This window comes from Mandrillus leucophaeus, unplaced genomic scaffold (assembly GCF_000951045.1).
Source record: "Mandrillus leucophaeus isolate KB7577 unplaced genomic scaffold, Mleu.le_1.0 Scaffold254, whole genome shotgun sequence".
NCBI lineage: Eukaryota > Metazoa > Chordata > Mammalia > Primates > Cercopithecidae > Mandrillus > Mandrillus leucophaeus.
The window spans coordinates 80,744-98,100 of record NW_012102632.1 but is presented as its reverse complement, the minus strand read 5'-3'; the positions used below and the strand labels follow the sequence as shown (position 1 = coordinate 98,100).

Sequence of the window (17,357 nt, the reverse complement as noted above, 5' to 3'; positions counted from 1 at the left end):
TCCACCAGGTGTCACCAGGCAGCATACACGTAACAGGCCTGGAAGGTCCCCAACAGCCATCTGGACATGCTTAGACATTCTGGGGCTCCTCGTTCAGTGGGACAAACTGCAGGACCCAGTGAAGGAAACGGAAATATACCAGGCCGAGCAGTATGGCTAAATCCGTTTATTCCAAAATAAAAAACAACAACAACAACAACAACAACAACAAAAAAAAAAAACAGGAGTCACATCACCAGGCAGCCACGACCTGCCTCCTTCCTCCCTCCTATGCTAGCAATAAATAAGTTTCCCAGCCACAAATGCTTAGAACTTCCTCCTCATATGCTAGCTCCAACCTCCGCTAGGTAAGGTACAGGGGGTGGCCCTACCCCCTGGAATATACAAAATGTTACACAGATACTATATGTACACTGGGGAAGGGGGTCACCCCAGCAGCCTGTGCGCTTACCTGGTCCCCACTGTCCCACCTCAGCTGCCTCCCTGAATAAGAAGATGGGAGCCCCCTGAGGGAAAAGTTGCTTTGGTGAGAGTAGAGAGGCCATTAGGCCTTCTCCAAACAAACCAGCTCCACCAGCCTTTGGCTCTTAAATAACAAACATCATCCAGAAATTTAATGACTCAGCCCTGGTCAAGGTGGCAAAGGGTCTGTTTGTCTTCCTCCATTAGACAGGGGTCTTATCTTGAGACCCTAATGGTAAAGGCGTGGTTGGTACATGGTGGGGGCAAAGACTCCAGACCCACTTCTCTAGGCTTATGCTGATAGGGGCCTGCTTTTATTTACTTTTATTTTTATCCCATGACATTTTTTGAAATCCCATAACTCTTTTTTCATAACTTTTAAAAAACACTTTTCATAAAACTTTTTTCCACTTTTGTTTTGTCACAACGTTTCCACAGCATTTTCACCCTATAACTTTTTCATCCCACAACTTTTTAAAATGCCCATTACTTCTTTTTAATTTGCATTCTTTTAATAAACACACTTTCATAATTACAATTTTGTAAGAATAAAAACTGATGTGCTCATGCCAAGAGTGCCCAGCATTTGCACAGTCTCAATACCTTTAATACTATAGTTTTCAGACACACTAAATTTTAAGGCAAAAATGGCAGTTTGCAACAATTTCATAATTTATTACATTACAGTAGCACCACAGCAGCTGTCAATAATGGCACTTTAGACAACAGTCTTTCAGTATTTCCATTATACATTCTGTTTACAAGAATTCATAAATTGGTAAAAGTCATTCTAAGAAAACTTGGCAAATAAAGCTTTGGACTGGAATTGCCATTTCTTTCTCTACTTTTCCTTCCCCCAGTTTATTTGTTTTAAACAACAGAATTCATAATTTAAAATGTTGTAACTTATTTCAAAATATTAACATAGCAGTTACATTTTTGAATAGTTATATTATTTTAAAGTGACTCTGTAACATAAAGTCTTAGAGAAACTACTATGGATAGGGCTGATGCACGTTTTCACATTTTCTAAAAATCAGCATTGGTTTTAGAACTGATTATTTTCATTTCTGGAAAACCTATCAGGTTTAATCAGATACTTTAAAAATAATGACCATATATTGCAATCTTTAAATAGGTATTTTGATTCTTTACTTCCTACAGAAATTCAAATTTATTCAGTTGAACTCACATTTTAAAATTCTATATTTCTGATGAACTCTAAACTTCTAATGTTGTCTTCTAAGCAAATTGAAAGCTGCGTTATACTGAGTGAGGAAAAGAACAGATACTTGCTGAATGAGGTATTGCAAAAGACTTCATGCACTTTGATGAAAGACTTAAGTTATTGTGATATGATTTCCATTCTTTTTAATTTTGTCTTAAACATACGACAGAATACCTACACAAAGAGCAGTATTTCAGCTAATACAGTACATTTATTTTCCAGATTGACATTCAACTTAAATATGACAATATGACAGTATGTGATTTAATCCATAGGTCCCTGATGAACACATTATTGTCAGTTTGGTTACAGATGCTAAACGCGATCTGAAGGTCATTCCTAGTCATTTATATGTGTCAGAGCAAAAGTGAAGTGATTGAAACTATAAAAATGCCTTTGAAATAATACATCAATGTATTAGTATATCAATGTATTAGGTAAAACGAGTTTCAGAATGATAAAGAAAAACTGTTAGACCAAATAAAATGGCTAATTAACAGTGGTACGCTTTCTAGCCCGAGGGTTTAAAATGGACTTGAAGTAACTGTCTTTCAAGTGACCTCAAATAATGTGAAAACGGCAAGTTCACAAAATAGAAGGCAAGAACAGGAACTTAAGTCCATGAAGTTTTAGCTGTTAATTCTTTCCCAAACATCATAAAGTTATTATTTAGGCAACGTATGACTGAAATAATTCATTCATCATGTATAGGCACATTAACATAAATATGGCACAATATACCTCTAACTGAAATCGAGAGGTATAAAAACATATTTCACTGTTCATAAAGAACTTTGTGAGGAAATATAACTCTGTGAATGTGTAGACACATTTCCTCATGATACTGTGACATTCACAAACAGTAGATTGCACTGCAGTTTGTAAACATTTTAAGTTGCATAAACATCTCCTTGATTTTCAAATGTAGTATAATACTGTCTACTAAAAACTCCTTTTTGTTTCAACTAAGTACTCTCACATATATTGGTTTATAATAATGGTTGTTATTAAAGTGTTTTCCATTCAAAGAAAAGAAGTAAATTCCTCTGTCAGAGTAACCAATGTGGTTGAAGAATAGCCAGAGAGGTCTAGATGGTAAAATCAATCTTCTAGCCTCAAAGAAGCTCCGTGAACATAGAGGAATGCCAGGTGTCACACAGCTTTCCTTCACTCGAATTCATTCTTGACTAGAGCCTGTATGCCTGTTCCAGGGACATTTAAACTCTGAAAGGATTTCTTATGATCTTTACTAAGTACATTAAGAAGAAAGCCAACCAGTGCCCTTTTGTGTACTGGGACATGTAGTCATGTGATTAAAACAGGTAACATGGACTCTGACTTTAAAACGTATTGTAGACATAAAATGCTCTAGGCTGGAAAAGGTTTTCTACATCCACAGTCAATGATGGGAGTCTTTCATTCCTCAGATAAGATCTCTTTTTAGGTCATCGGCAAAGAGTACAATTGCTGCAGCTCATGATGCAATATCTTCATAAGCCCAGAGCACACACAAATCCTAAGGGAACTACCATAGTACTGCGCTCGTTTTTGGCAATGAAACGAAACATATTCTATCCTGCACACACCTGCCAGAGCAGGCCACTTTCCTCTTCTGTGAGATTTAAAAAGCTCCCCAAAATGTTATTAGTCCCATCCCCAACACACAGAATAAGGGGGAAAGGCTGTTTCCAGTTCTCGGCCTTTAAACAACTCTAAATGTCAGTACTCACAGTGGCATATTACAAAGTAAGAAACAGTGCGCACTTGAGGGAAAACCACATATTGAGCTAATGAAGAGTTCACTGTGATTAGGATCCTATCAAACATAATATCAGAACATAAGCAAATTTTATCTGAATTCCATAATGAATATACATGCCGCAATAACATCAAAAAAAGCATGGCAGCCTATTCCAAACCAGCAAGAATAATTTTGTGCAAATAGTGGGTCTTTGTGTGCTTGAACTCCCACCAGGTAAGGGCAAACTCGATATGTGAGCTAATGACTTACAATTATCAAATTAAAAAACAAAAATGCTAAAGGATGTCAGAGTGAACATCAGGAAAAGATCCACTCTCCCTTACCTTTTTACAAATAAATTTAAATTAAATTAGAAACACAAATAAACATGAGTGGCTCTAACATTCAAATGAAGTAAATGAATTGTGTAGGAGACTAACCCCAAAGTTTTCTTTTTTGTTTTTTTGTTTTGTTTTGTTTTGTTTTCAATTTCTCGTCCAGGTCTTAGATGATGATGTTTATCTCCCTGTTCTCAGTTGCCCAGTAAAAGAATGGCATGCAGGGTTTGCTGGCCAAGCCTGAGTGCTCCTGGGTGTCCTGCATTACAGGAAGCAGGTGCACGATCTGCTGTGCAGTGGGGTTGTCATGGGGAGAACCCTCCTTGGCCTCTCCTGATGCAGGCTCCATGCTGTCGTCCAGGCTCACCTCACAAAAATCTTCGGAGAGAGGGAGGCGGGGATCTCAGTGCAGGTCTAGCCTCCCCTGCTCCTGCCTACCCACCCTGCCTGAGGGCTCTACTCACCATCCTGCTCGACAGCAGCCCCAAGTTCCTGGGGGGCCGGAGCCCCTGGAGCGGGCTCATTAGCAGGGTTCTGGACAGCAGTGAAGAATTTGCCATGCCTCTCGTGGTTGCCCACGGGCGGCAACACCAGCTCCTGAAGTTCCAGAAGATTCGCCTGAATGGAAGGGTGCTCAGCTGCCACACCAGAGACAGTGCCAGTGCCCATGCCCACCCCCACCCCTGTAGAGGTGTTGCACACCCTACCTTCATCTCTTCCTTGTTCTGGGCCAGCCTGATGACATCCTCCATCTCCCAGTGCCACATGTTTAGCACCACCCCTTGGCTCTCATATACTGTGATGTACTCTCCTGCAAGAGGACAGGGCTCAGACACTGGGGCCCCTCCAATGGCCCTGCAGCTCCCCCTGCCATGCCTAGGTCTCCCGATCACTCACGCCATCTGTCGCTCCAGAGAGCTGGATGAATCCACGCTCTAGGTTTTCCACCTGTTCCTTCCCATCTGCCTTCTCCTTCGGGGGGTCCATAAAGCCACTCTGGAGCCAAAATAATGGGGTCACATCTCGAGAGTGACCTGTATGTCCCGCTACCACTTTTCTTGGCTCATGCCAGGAATCACTCACCTTCACCTTCTCCATGGCCTTCTTCAGGGCCCGGTAACTCTCCCCACACACAAACTCACCCCCAGTCCCTGGAGCTGGGTCCTCTGCCTCTGGCTCTTTCCAGGCTGAGGCCATCAGGTAAACCAGGTGCGGGCAACACAGCCTTTCCACCTACTGCTGCCCACATGGCCGTGCCTGCTCCTCCTGGGCACTGGCTTCAGGGGAGTTGAAAATGCCACTTGAAGGCAAGAAGTGAGTATTCTTGTAGGGGCATACATAGAACAAACGGGGCAGGGAGGTGGAGCACAGCCCCTTCCCTTGGGGCCTCAGGGAGTGCACCTGTTGGTCACAGGTGAAATGGTGTCTGACCACTGGCTCCCAGAAGGGGTGAGGGTCCAGAGAAATCAGAAGGTAGGGAAACCAAGAGCATAAGGAAGTCTGGGAGGGACCACAGAGGAAGGTGGCAAAGTGGGGCAGGGACAGTCAGACTCACCATGGCCTCCTGGCTCTCCAGGTCCTTTGGGATGCTTGGCATGGGCCGAGGTGCCTCCTCCTCCTCACTGTCTAGATGTCCTCCTCCATCTTCTGTGGGGAGGTGGCCAGAGGGGTCCTCAGACAACCCAACAAGGGAAGTACTGTGGGCCCACCTCTCCCCACCCTCACTGTGTAACCCTGAGCCAGCCCCTCCCCAGAGGGGAATGAGCTGCTGTTCTTTATCTTTCTTTTTAAGAACCAAGATCTTGCTATATTGCCCAGGCACAGTCACATTACCGGTCAGTGCGGGAGTTCTGACCTGCTCCCTCTCTGATCTGGGCCAGTTCACTCATCCTTAGGCAACCTGGTGGCCTCCTGCTCCCAGAAAGTTACCATATTGATGCCGAACTCAGTGCAGACACCCGGTTGGCACAATGATCAGCTGTTCTAAAGGTCTCTTCCAACTCTTCAATCCTATGCTGCTAACAATCCCCCCTTCCTCCTAGGGCTCTCTCGTCTTCCTCTAACTGGTCTCCTGTACCTTCTCCAGGAAAAGCCATGAGGCTCAGCTGGGTCTCTAGCTGTTGGTTCTGTTGGCTGGCAGCTTCTAGGTGCTCCTAAGGGGACGGAAAACAAACAGAGTGAGAAGGCACGGAGGTTGCCAGGTCGTCCCCCTCGGGACTCCATCCTCTGTAACTCCCTCCCCTTGGTCTCCTGCAACTTTTGGTGGGCCATCTCAGCCACCGCTTTACCCCGAGCTTCCTGCTGCTGCAGCTGGTCCATGAGCTGGGCCTGCAGCAGTAACTGCCTGTGCAGTGTCTCTTTCTCAGAGGTCAGCTGCTAATAGATGGCCACATACTGCTGCAGGTGACCCAGGTACTAGTCTCACTGCTGCTGCAGACTCTGAGACTCTTGGGTCTTCAGCTGTATCTTCAGGAAGACCCTGGGAATGAGGGCATGTGGTGGTTGGCTTCCAGATTCTGGGTCCGTTAATAGGGTAGCAAGGGCACTGTGGGGCTCTGTCACCTGCCCAGGCCCCTGGCCTCTTGCTCCAGGCCTAAGAGACTCCCCACTTTGCCTAGAACCTCGTGCCTCCTTCCCCAGCCTCAAATCTCCTGTCCTTCTTCCCACCATTTAAACTGTAGGCCATAGACTGGTGGAAAAGCAGAGGGAGCCAACCACCATCTGCTACGTGTGCTACATGCCTAATGCTTTCCATGTATTATCTCATTTAACCCTCAGCACCTCCGTAAGGAAAATGCTAACTTCCTTTTGAAGTTAAAGAAACAGAGACTTAGAGATGAAAAGTAGTTGAATGGTGACCAGTGGAACCGAGGCCAGAATCCAGTTTGAATCTAAGGAGGCTTTTTTGTTTTGTTTTGTTTTGAGACAGAGTGCCACTCTGTGGCCCAGGCTAGAGTGCAGTGGTGCAATGCCAGCTCACTGTAACCTCCACCTCCTGGGGTCAAGCGATTCTCATGCCTCAGCCTCCTGAGTAGCTGGCATTACAGGCATGCACCATCATGCCTGGATTATTTTTTGTTGTTGTTGTAATTTTAGTAGAGATGAGGTTTCACCCTGCTGGCCAGGCTGGTCTCAAACTCCTAACCTCAAGTGATTCTCCTGCCTCATCCTCCCAAAGTGCTGGGATTACATGCATGAGCCACCTTGCCTGGCATAAGAAGCCTTTCATACCACTGTCTCTTCCCCTGTGATTGGGGGAATCCAAGCCTCTAGTTGGGATGATGATGTCCAGACCTGGGAGGAGCCCAGGGCTACCCACCTCTAAAAGTCAGAGGGCGGGAAGCAAGAAACAGTCATAGGGCTGCCCTGGAGAGTGCTGGGGTCACCTGCCCCGCAGCTGGAGCTGCCTTTGGCCTGGCACCTCCCCTCCCCAGAGGCTGGTGTCTGCCTCCCAGCCCTCCTTGGATGGGGTGGGGGCTACCGCCTGCCTCACCTCGCTCAGCTCCTGCAGCTCCTTTACTTGCTGCTCCAACTGCAGTGCGCTCTGGTTTTCATTGTTCTGGACAGAGAGAAGCAATCAGTGGCCAGCCACTGCAGCTGGAGACCCCAGAACTTGGTGTCTACCTCCCATGTCACCGGGAAGGGTGGAGGCAGGTTAGAAAAACCATCCCGTCTCCCCAACAGCCATCAGAGCAGGGCCTGATGAGCTCTGGCTCACAGGTGACTTTAGAAGTACCATTTCATGTGAGGGCTACACTGCCCCATTTTACAGGTGGGGAAACAAAGGCCTGGAGGGTTAGGGATAAGGGCAGGCTCCCCAGGTGGGGCAACCCACCTCGAAGCTGCAATGTGGCTCAGCCAGCTGCTTGTCGAGCTTGTGGTTCTGGGAGAGCACGAGCCTCTCCTCCTGCTTTCATAGCCTCTCCTCCTTCTCCCACAGCCTCTCCTCCTTCTCCCACAGCCTCTCCTCCTGATCCCATAGCCTCTCCTGCTGTCATAGCCTCTCCTCCTCCTTTCGCAGCCTCTCCTCCTGCTTTCATAGCCTCTCCTCCTGCTTTCACAGCCTCTCACCATGCTCCTGTAGCCTCTCCTGCTGCTTCCGAAGCCTCTCCTTTTGCTCACACAGCCTCTCCTGCTCCCGCAGCCTCCTCTCCTCCTGCTTTCAGAGGCTCTCCTCCTGATCCCGAAGCCTCTCCTTTTGTTCCTCGCTCAGGAGACTTAAGGCCTGATTGTTTTCCACCTGGGAATGGAGCTTTCCCTCCAAACTCTCCACCTTCTTCTTCAGGTACCTGACCTCATCTTGTAGCTGCTTCACCTCAGATATCTCTGCTGGGGGTGCTGGGGACAGGGGGTCAGCTGAGAAAGGAAGCAGACAATAAGGGCCTCTGGATTCCGCAACCACCACCCCCTACCCAAAAAGAAAAAAATAAAACCCTCCTCTTGATGCACAGCTCCTCTCAGGCGTTCCAAACTTGGCCTCACTGTTAATGATTCCTTGAACCTGATGGTAGCCAATTGCCAAGTCACTTTCAGATAGAGAGCACTATGGGTGGCTGACAACGGGCACTCCTCCCTCTTTGCTGATGGGGACCCTGAGGCTCATGGAGATGACAAAACTTGCTGTCTCCTGGCACAGACCTCTTTCCCTCTGCCTCAAAGCCCTTCCATCCACCCACCTCCCTGGGGCATTCTAAGCCACCCCCACAGTCCTCTGATGACGGTCCTCCTCCCACGTCACACCAGCCCCATCTTACCCATCTGGGGTTTGAGTTCGGACAAGCTCCTCTCCAGCTCCTGTATCTGACGTATGTCACGCTTCTTCTCTTCCTTCAATGTGCAAGCCTGCCCAAAGCACAGAGGGGAAGGGCCCTGGAGAGAGGGGCTGGTGGCTGGACAAGCTACCATCTCCCTCTCTGCCCCCACCTCCACAAAGCCCAGATCCATGACCACCTCTGGCTGTACTATTCCCATTTTACAGATGCCCAGAAAGATCCGGTGACCTATCTAAGGTGGGGGGCTGAAGGGTCAGGTCTCACCTCCACCGACATTTTCCACATCCTCTCCTGCCACTGGGCCCTCTCTCCTGTTACATGTTGAGCATATTCATCTCTCTCTAGCTGGACTTGTTTAAGTGACTCTGTCACCTGCGAGAATGGGCACAGAAGTTAGGAAGGGCTGTCACTGGTCCTCAACTGCTCCTGGCCAGCTGGGGTCATCATCCTTCTACATCCCTCCTCTGCAAAGCCTCACCTGTGTCACGTGTGCGTTCAGCAGCGCCCGCTCCTTTGAGGACTGCCTTAACTGCTGCTGAAGGACTGCTTCACTGTGGCTCGAGGACTGGATGGTGAAGAGTGAGAAGTTTCGATCTGGGGAGCCGGGGCAGTGCCCCTTAAAAGGGCTAGGGCTAGACTCAATATACAACTCAGTCAGTAAATATCAAGGCATTTCCAAGCCCATGTCCTGGTTTTTAAAGAACTCAGTAAAGTTGGAAGGCACAAGGAAAGAGATCAAATTTACAGCTGGCTAAGAGAGGCCCAGAGAGATCAGATAATATTGCTATTGTTATTACTGTTATTACTACCACTTTTAACCTTTATGGAGTGCTTCACCAGGTACCACGCTAACAATCCCATTTAATCCTCACTACCACCATATGAGACAGTTACTAGGATTACCTCTATTGTGTAGATGAAAAACATGGAGTATTCGAGGTTAAGTTCTTGCCTAAGATCACTTAGGCAGAGCTGGGATTTGAACACCCAGGTCTATCCCATTCTCTAAGCCCATTTTTCTTGCTGGGGGTGGGGACACAGGTAGGAGGGGGAAATTAATCTTTTGTTTGCTTTTTGAAAGGATGATACATTCGCATAGTCCAAAACTCAGAAGGTATACCATGGAAGTGTCTCCCAAGCACCTTGTTACTCTCTCCTGAGTTTTTTACAAACACTTGCAGACATGTTTTATGTACATTATCATAGTACACACACACACACACACACACACGCACACACACACACACCCCCCCCTTTCCTCTCTCTACAGAAATGGTAACATAGTAAAGGTACTCTTCTGTACCTTCACAGTACAGGTACCCAATACCCCACCTAGGACTTGGCCAAGGCCACGGCCAGGTAAGGGCAGGGCAGGCACTTGGCCTCTGAGCTCTGTGTCCAGTGCTTACTCCCCACAGTGCCCCCAACTTACCCACAGCAGCTGACTCAGCCCCAGGCTGCCTCTAACAACCGTACACAAAAGCAGCTTGAAATGATCCTGCTGCCTTCTGGGCAGGACACTGCATCCTGCAGCAGGGACCTTTAGGCTCACTCCTCCATCTGGCAAGCCAGGCTGCCAAGGGATGGGGCAGCTGGTTGGACTCACCCTGTCCTCTTCCTGCTGCTGTGTAGACACAGCAGAGAGAGCCTGCTCCAATTCTTGAATACGCTGTAAGGAGGATTACAGGTGGCCAGCCAGATCCTTGGACTCTTCTGTAATGACAGAGGTTGAGATGGGGCCCAAAAGGACTCCCCCTAAAGACCTGTCAAAGTGCCAGGTTGAAGGATGATGGGGTGCCCAGATTCCCACCTTCAAAGTGTCTGGCAGCACCTTTAGTATGGTAAAGGGTGGTCTTCAAGTCTGCCTTTTCCAATGTGAGGATGTTGATTGTCTGGAATTGAACGTTTGGGAGAAAAACCAAGCAAGTGCTGAAAGAGAAGGAAAGAAACATTCTCCAAAAGACAGGAGAAAACTCCCCACCCTCCACTCACCTCTAACTGCTCCGTTTGTGCTTTGTGTATTTCATTGTTTGCTTTCTTTTCCTATAGGAAGAGGAATACAGAGCTCTTACCGCGGGGAGGTAGAGATAGCACAGTAAGAGACGTACCCCAAGAATGCCACCAATGCCCCAGGACAGGTCCACTCATGGGACTAAGTTATCAGGGACCCTATGGGGATGGGATGGAATCTGAGGGTTGAGCCTTCTTCCCCAGGCTGGGAGTGGGTGAGACGAGACTGGCCCCTCTACATCCTCTACATCTGAGTGTCCCCCAAACCCAGCAGTCATGTTGTGAGCAAACAAAGAAATCACATTACTTCTTCCAACTGATGTTCCACTTGTTTCTTCTGTTGTTTCTGTGGAGAGAGTCAAATTCAGGTGACTAAGGGTGGCCCCTCCAACTCTATTCCCCAGACCAGGAAGCAGTAGTCGGGGCCAGGAATGGATTTTAAAGGCAATGTTCTCAGACCCAATGGCAACATGAACTGGTCAACTCTCTTCAAGCTCCCAAGGACAGAAGATTTGGGTCTTTGTTGGTTTTTGCCCATAGACACAGAACTCAAAGTCTGAATCTGGATTCTCTTGAAAGGACAGTAACATAAATCTCTAGAGATGGAGTCTGAGAAAGGCCCACCCATCTGCCAGCTTGTGATTTAGAAAGGTGCGTTCATTCAACAGGCATTTACTGAGCACATATGGGCCAGGTATGGTTCTCCACAGCAGATATAGGATGGAAAAGGACAGACAGGAGCCCTTGACCGTGAGGTTTCCATTCTAGGGGCCTTTAAATCTCAGACTCTCAGAGCTAACAGAGACCTTTGATGCCATACCTCCCCGCGAAACACAAGCCCAAGGAGAAGAGGTGGCTTGTACAGAATCAAAGAGCAAATTAGGGACAGAGTCAGAGCAGAAATTCGGGGCCCTTGACAATGAGTCAGGCTAGTGCTTCCCTGACAGGTGACAACCCCAGTGTGTGTGTGGAAAGGACTAGAGCAGGGGTATCTGGAGGAGAGAGAGTTGGCAAAAAGGGCAGTGACAGAAGAGCCATGCTGCATGCTCCTTGTTCTGGGGTCTCTCCAGGTGAGGCCTGGGTGCTCCAGCTCCCCATTTGCCCTTGGCACCAGGTGCCCCCAGCCCTTTTCTTTAGGGCCCCATGGGGAAACGAAAGCCTAGGACTGGCAGCATGGAATCAGGGGACCCCACTGGACTCTTACCAATGATTCTATGTTTTCATTGAGGTGATTGATTGTTGTGGAGCTTGACTCCAGAGCTACTGCTAGTTCTTGGTACCGGCTCTGAGGCACATGCCAAGAAGATGAGTTGGAGGAGGATTGCAGGGAGAGGTAGAGAGAACAATCATTAGGGCTGGGGTGTATGTGAGCTGTCTCAGCTGGCAGAGGGTCACCCAGCCCCTGCTGGTGAGAGAAGGTTGGAGGGCTGGCCTGTAGTGTCACTGCACCTTGGCCTAGGGCCCCTTACCTCCAGATCCTTCAGGATAACAGATGATGCAGGAGTGATAAAAATGAGAAATTCAAAAAAAAACAGAAACTTACATGGGAAACAACTATAGATATTGAGAAACTATAAAAACAGCAAGGGGCTGGGCACGGTGGCTCACACATGTAATCCCAGCACTTTGGGAAGCTGAGGTGGGTGGAACACTTCAGGTCAGGATTTCAAGACCAGCCTGGCCACCATGGTGAAACTCCAACTCTACTAAAAGCAAAAAGATTAGCCAGGTGTGGAGGCAGTTGCCTGTAATCCCAGCCACACAGGAGGCTAAGGCAAGAGCCAAGATCGCACCACTGCACTGCAGTCTGGGTGACGGAGTGAGACTGTCAAAAAAAAAAAAAAAAAAAAAAAGCCCCAAATCCCACATGCTTGCTCTGAATGTTATTCCCAAACTACTTTTAAACTTTAAGGTCTCACCATTTCCAAGATGATAAAAGATACAGGGAAGGAAAAAACCCAATCAATCAAGCAGGTGAAGAAGCAGACATAAACAGGCCAAAGGTTAATGGCAGCAACATAAAATAAGCCAGAGGCAAACTATTCCCCAAACTAGAGAAGCCTCAGGGGCATGCACAGCTGGAGACAGCAAGCCAGAGAGGGATCTCAGCACTGCCTAATGGGGGAGTTCACTTGTCCAATGGGGGAGTGCTACCCCGTTGGAATGGTTAAGGTTGGACACAAGCACCTTCTGAATGTCCTGAATCTATAGGAGATGACAAGGGAGAAACAAGGACAGGGAGAAAGACAGAAGCGGCTTAGAGAGAAACAAGAAAGTCAGCGTGGGAGGAAGATGTGGGTTCAGGAAATGAAATGCTGAAGAAGAGCAGAGGAGATTAAAACCATGGCCTGTGCCATTCTTCCAAACGGCCACCTGCTGCCTTGCCAGGGGCAGGAACAAATAGATGGAAAAGTCCCCTGAGTGGTGCAGTCACAGAGTGGAGTCACCTGACCAATGCAGCTCTTAATACGCTCACTGGCTCCCTTTTCTCAGGCCCGGGATGTGGGTGATGAATCTGGTAGAGCTCCAGACCTCCACCTCCATTAAAAAACCAGACTTCTGAGTAAGGGTTCACTTGAACTAAGGGGGCTCCAGCTAAAAAATAAGTTTGAAAGACACTGATCTTCTCCAGTATCATCTTACAGAGGAGGAAACTGAGGCCCAGGGGAAGAAGTGATTTTTCTGTGATCACCCAGCAAGCTGGTGGCAAGTTAGATCTTCTCTTACTCCTAGTGCCCGTGGCTCTCCTCACCACAGCCTGGGCCCCCTTCAGTGACTCCTAAAGCGACAGCCTGATGGCAAGTGGCTGTCCTCATTGGCCCAGCTTCCCCTTGAGACGGGGGTTGAGGAAAATCAAACAGCAATGACCATTTCCTGGGTATCGTGGGTGTTTACAGCAGGCCATGTACTAGGGATTACCAGAAAAACAACAACAACAAGGAATCTCATTTAAACTTCACAACTGGAAGTCAAACAATATTACCCCTATTTTATAGATGTGAAAAGACAGGCCCAAACAGCTCAAGCAATTTGCCATAAATCAGATCCCTAGCAGAGGGAGAGGCAGGATTCAAACCCAGAATTCTCTACAATTACCCAGCAATCTCAACAATTACCCAGGAGCCTGGCCAGCCAAGACTCACATCCCCAGGTGAGTGGCAACCACCAGAAATGGTTTTCTCAGGGCTACTTCCAGTTTTTTTCTTTTTTGTCTTTGCTCCTGCCGGAACACCAGGGCTGTTCCTCTGCTGATATTCTTAAAGCTGTGCGAAAGAAGAGCAGTAATACTCATGAGAACTACCAGCCCCTACAGCCACATCCTCCTTTACAGTTTTTCAAAATACTCTTATACACCATCTGATTTAATGCCACCAACAACTGTACAAGGTGTTGTCACAGTCACTTAGTGACTGAGAGGGATGGATATTATGGGCAAAAAAAAAAAAAAAAAAGAGGGGGGCAATAATGGAACTTAAACTCGGTCTTCTGACTCCAAGCTCTGGGGTTTTGCCATGAATCAACAGCTGCCAGGGACCAAATCCAGAGTCAGAGGTAGAAAAGTAAACATTAAGTAGGCAGGAACTACACTCTGTGGTTTAGTCGTACATCCTCTCATGTCTGTTAGTGTGAAGAAGTGCACCAGTACCTCTCAAACTTTAATATCAATGTGTCCTCATGGCAGAAGGCAGCTTTTTTATTAAATCTGGAAATTTTTCAGAAAGAGGACAACCCAAGCCTCATTTCAGAGAGAGGTCTGGTATACTCTTAGAAACCTATGTGACTGTCATCCCTAAGTACATTAATGTTTTTTCTCTCTCAAGAGAATTGAGGGAAACTGATGCTTCAGAAAGATCTCCCACATTTATCCCATGGCACTCAAAGTACCCCAAGTTGAGATGATATGAGGAAGATTCAAGCTGTCAAATTCAGTTTCCCAGGACCTATTCCACAGAAGATGAGCAAATCTCACTTCAGAGACCACTGACTGAAGGGCAGTCGGGTCCCAGAACTGTGGAGAATTAGAATATGAGGTGGAGAACTCAGAAAAACATGTTAAAGTCTCTCTGGAGAGTAGAAGCCCGGGAGAAAACCAAACCAAACCCGTTTCCCCATTGCCACCCAGAGATACTGTCAACGTTTTGAGTTCATGGGGGATGAGTAGGCTTTTCCCACTGTCAATGTCTATGAGAAGGGAATAAGACAACCTGTAACCTCTTGTTCCTAGGTCCCATATTCCCCATTCCCCTTCCAGCTGGAAATTTGTGCTGCAACCAGAGGAACCAGAAATGGGGTGAGAATGCTCAGAGGACTGGGTCGTAAGATCAAAGGCTGGTCTTGCAGCAGTAACGAAAGTTTCTAGGGGGACTGTGACATCATTACATTCCACTCCTCCTGGGGGTGGGAGGAACCACATCAGTGCAATGGCTGAGTCACTGAACCACGATGTGGGAAGGTGACATAAGGCTGGGACCCAGGTCCTTAGAGACACTAGTCCAAAGAGCCCAGGGAGGTCGGACTTGGGTCAGCAGGAGGGGAGAGCAGAGTCTGCAGCACAGAACCCCAGGAGTCACCAGCCCAAAGTCACCAAGGGATGACTGGCGATGGGGGTGGGAGCTGGGGCTGGGGCTGGGGGACCCAGGTCATTGGAGAGGTGAGTCCAAAAAATCCAGGGAGGTCAGGCTTGGCAGAGCAGGATGTGAGGGCTGAATATGGAACAGGGAGCCCCAGGAGTCACCCGCCCAACATCACCCTGGGGTGATTGGCGAGGTCAGGGGCTTGGCTGCTTGGTGAAGCGGGGGGGCTGACTGACAAGACTTTGGTGAGGGGAGCTCAGAGGCGCCAGGGTTGGGTGGCCCAGTCCGGTATTCCTCAGGAGTGGTATGGACTCTGGTAACCGTTTTGTCATTGGAGGGGATCTGTGGCTGGGTTGGGTGGATAGCCTGAGGTCAGGAGTTCAAGGCCAGCCTGGTCAACATGACTAAATCCTGTTTCTACTAAAAATATAAAACTTAGCCAGGCATGGTGGTGCACACCTGTAGTCCCAGCTACTTGGGAGGCTGAGACACAAGAATCACTTGAACCAGGGGGACAGAGATTGCAGTGAGATGAGATCACACCACTGCACTCCAGCCTGAGTGACAGAGTAAGACCTTGTCCCAAAAAACAAACAAACAAACAAAAAACCCACAGGTAAAATTGTGCCTATAACCAGGAGAGAAATAAATCAATAGAAATAGGCCCAGAAATGACAGAGATGATGTAATTAGCAGACAAGGATATTAAAAGACATATTATAAATGCTCTATATGTTCAAGAAGGCTAAAATGTTTGATCATGATGAGAAGAGAGAAATGGAAGATATATTGACGAAAAAATAAAAAGTAAACCCTGGCTGGGTGAAGTGGCTCACGCCTGTAATCCCAGCACTTTGGGAGGCTTAGATGCAAGGATTGCTTGAGCCCAGGAGTTCAAGATCAGCCTGGGCAACATAGGGAGACCTATCTCTATAAACAATTTTTAAAAATAGCCAGGCATAGTGGCACACACCTGTAGTGCCAGCTACTCAGGAGGCTGAGGCAGGAAGATCACCTGAACACAGGAGGTCGAGGTTGCCATGAGCTGTGATTGTACCACTGCACTCCAGCCTGGGCAACACAGTGAGACCTTGTCTCAAAATAAAACAAAAAGAATGACTAGAGATGAAATTGTTACCTCTGCAGATATGGGATTAAAAGCAGTTGAAGTCAGTGAGGCTAGGTGGGGTGGCTCACGCTTGTAATCATTCCAGCAATTTAGGAGGCTGAGGCAAGAGGATTGCTTGAGGCCTGGAGTTCAAGACCAGCCTGGTCAACATAGTGAGGTCTCATCTCTACAAAAAAAAAAAAAAAAGAAAAAGAAAAACGGAATAAAACATTTTCAAAAAATTTAGTGAAGACAAAATACAGACTTTTTCACACAAAGAAAAGCCAGGATAATCACCAGCAGGCCTGCACTCTGAGAAATGTTCAAAACAGTTCTTTGGTCAGAAGAAAAATGACACTAGATAGAAATTTGGATCTACACAAAGGAATGAAGACCACTGACATAATAAATACGTGGATAAATAGAAAGATCCTATTTTCTCATTTTTTGATGTCTAGAAATAAGGAATACTGCGTTGCTCTTGAAAGTGGGAAGAGGGAGTTTCAGAGACTTCCCCCGGGCTCTTCCTACTATAGTGGCTCATACCTACAGCTCAGGGAGTAAAGTGAGAGCTCTGTTACCTTCTAAGCATACTTATATCAATTGCATATTTAGGGACAGATAAATGACCACCAGATGGGGCTGCAGCCTCTTAATCCAGGGATTCATTTATTACCTAATCTTCACACATCCTCAGTCTTTTGGAGAGGGGACATCGTGGCATTGTGGGTCTTCTGGGGTCAGGGTCAGCTGTAATCCTATATAAACGGCCCTCAAACAGTCTGGGTATTCCCTTTTCATCAGCTACAGTTACTTTCATCAAAGACCCCACATCCCTTTGGAGAATAATTAATGAATACCATGTGGTAATGTTGCAGGATCTTTTTCCAAGAATACCCAGCCTCCCCTACAATCAATGAGCTATAGGTCTCAATTGTCTCAGTCTGAAAACTGGGTAGGAAATTGTAACTTTTTGTTGCAGCCTTCTGCGTGCCAGATCTTATTGTTGTTTCCTGAATAAACAAATCAGGAAATATCCTAGGGCTCACACCTGTAATCCCAACAATTTGGGAGGCCAAGGCAGGAGGATTGCTTGAGCTCAGAAGTTTGAGACCAGTCTAGAC

General features: G+C 47.2%; 1 pseudogene; it reads right to left on the bottom strand.

Moving 5' to 3' along the window:
* Positions 1–3,935: 3,935 nt before the first annotated feature.
* LOC105542263 overlaps positions 3,936–17,357 on the bottom strand; it is a 32,307-nt pseudogene continuing 18,885 nt past the window's right edge.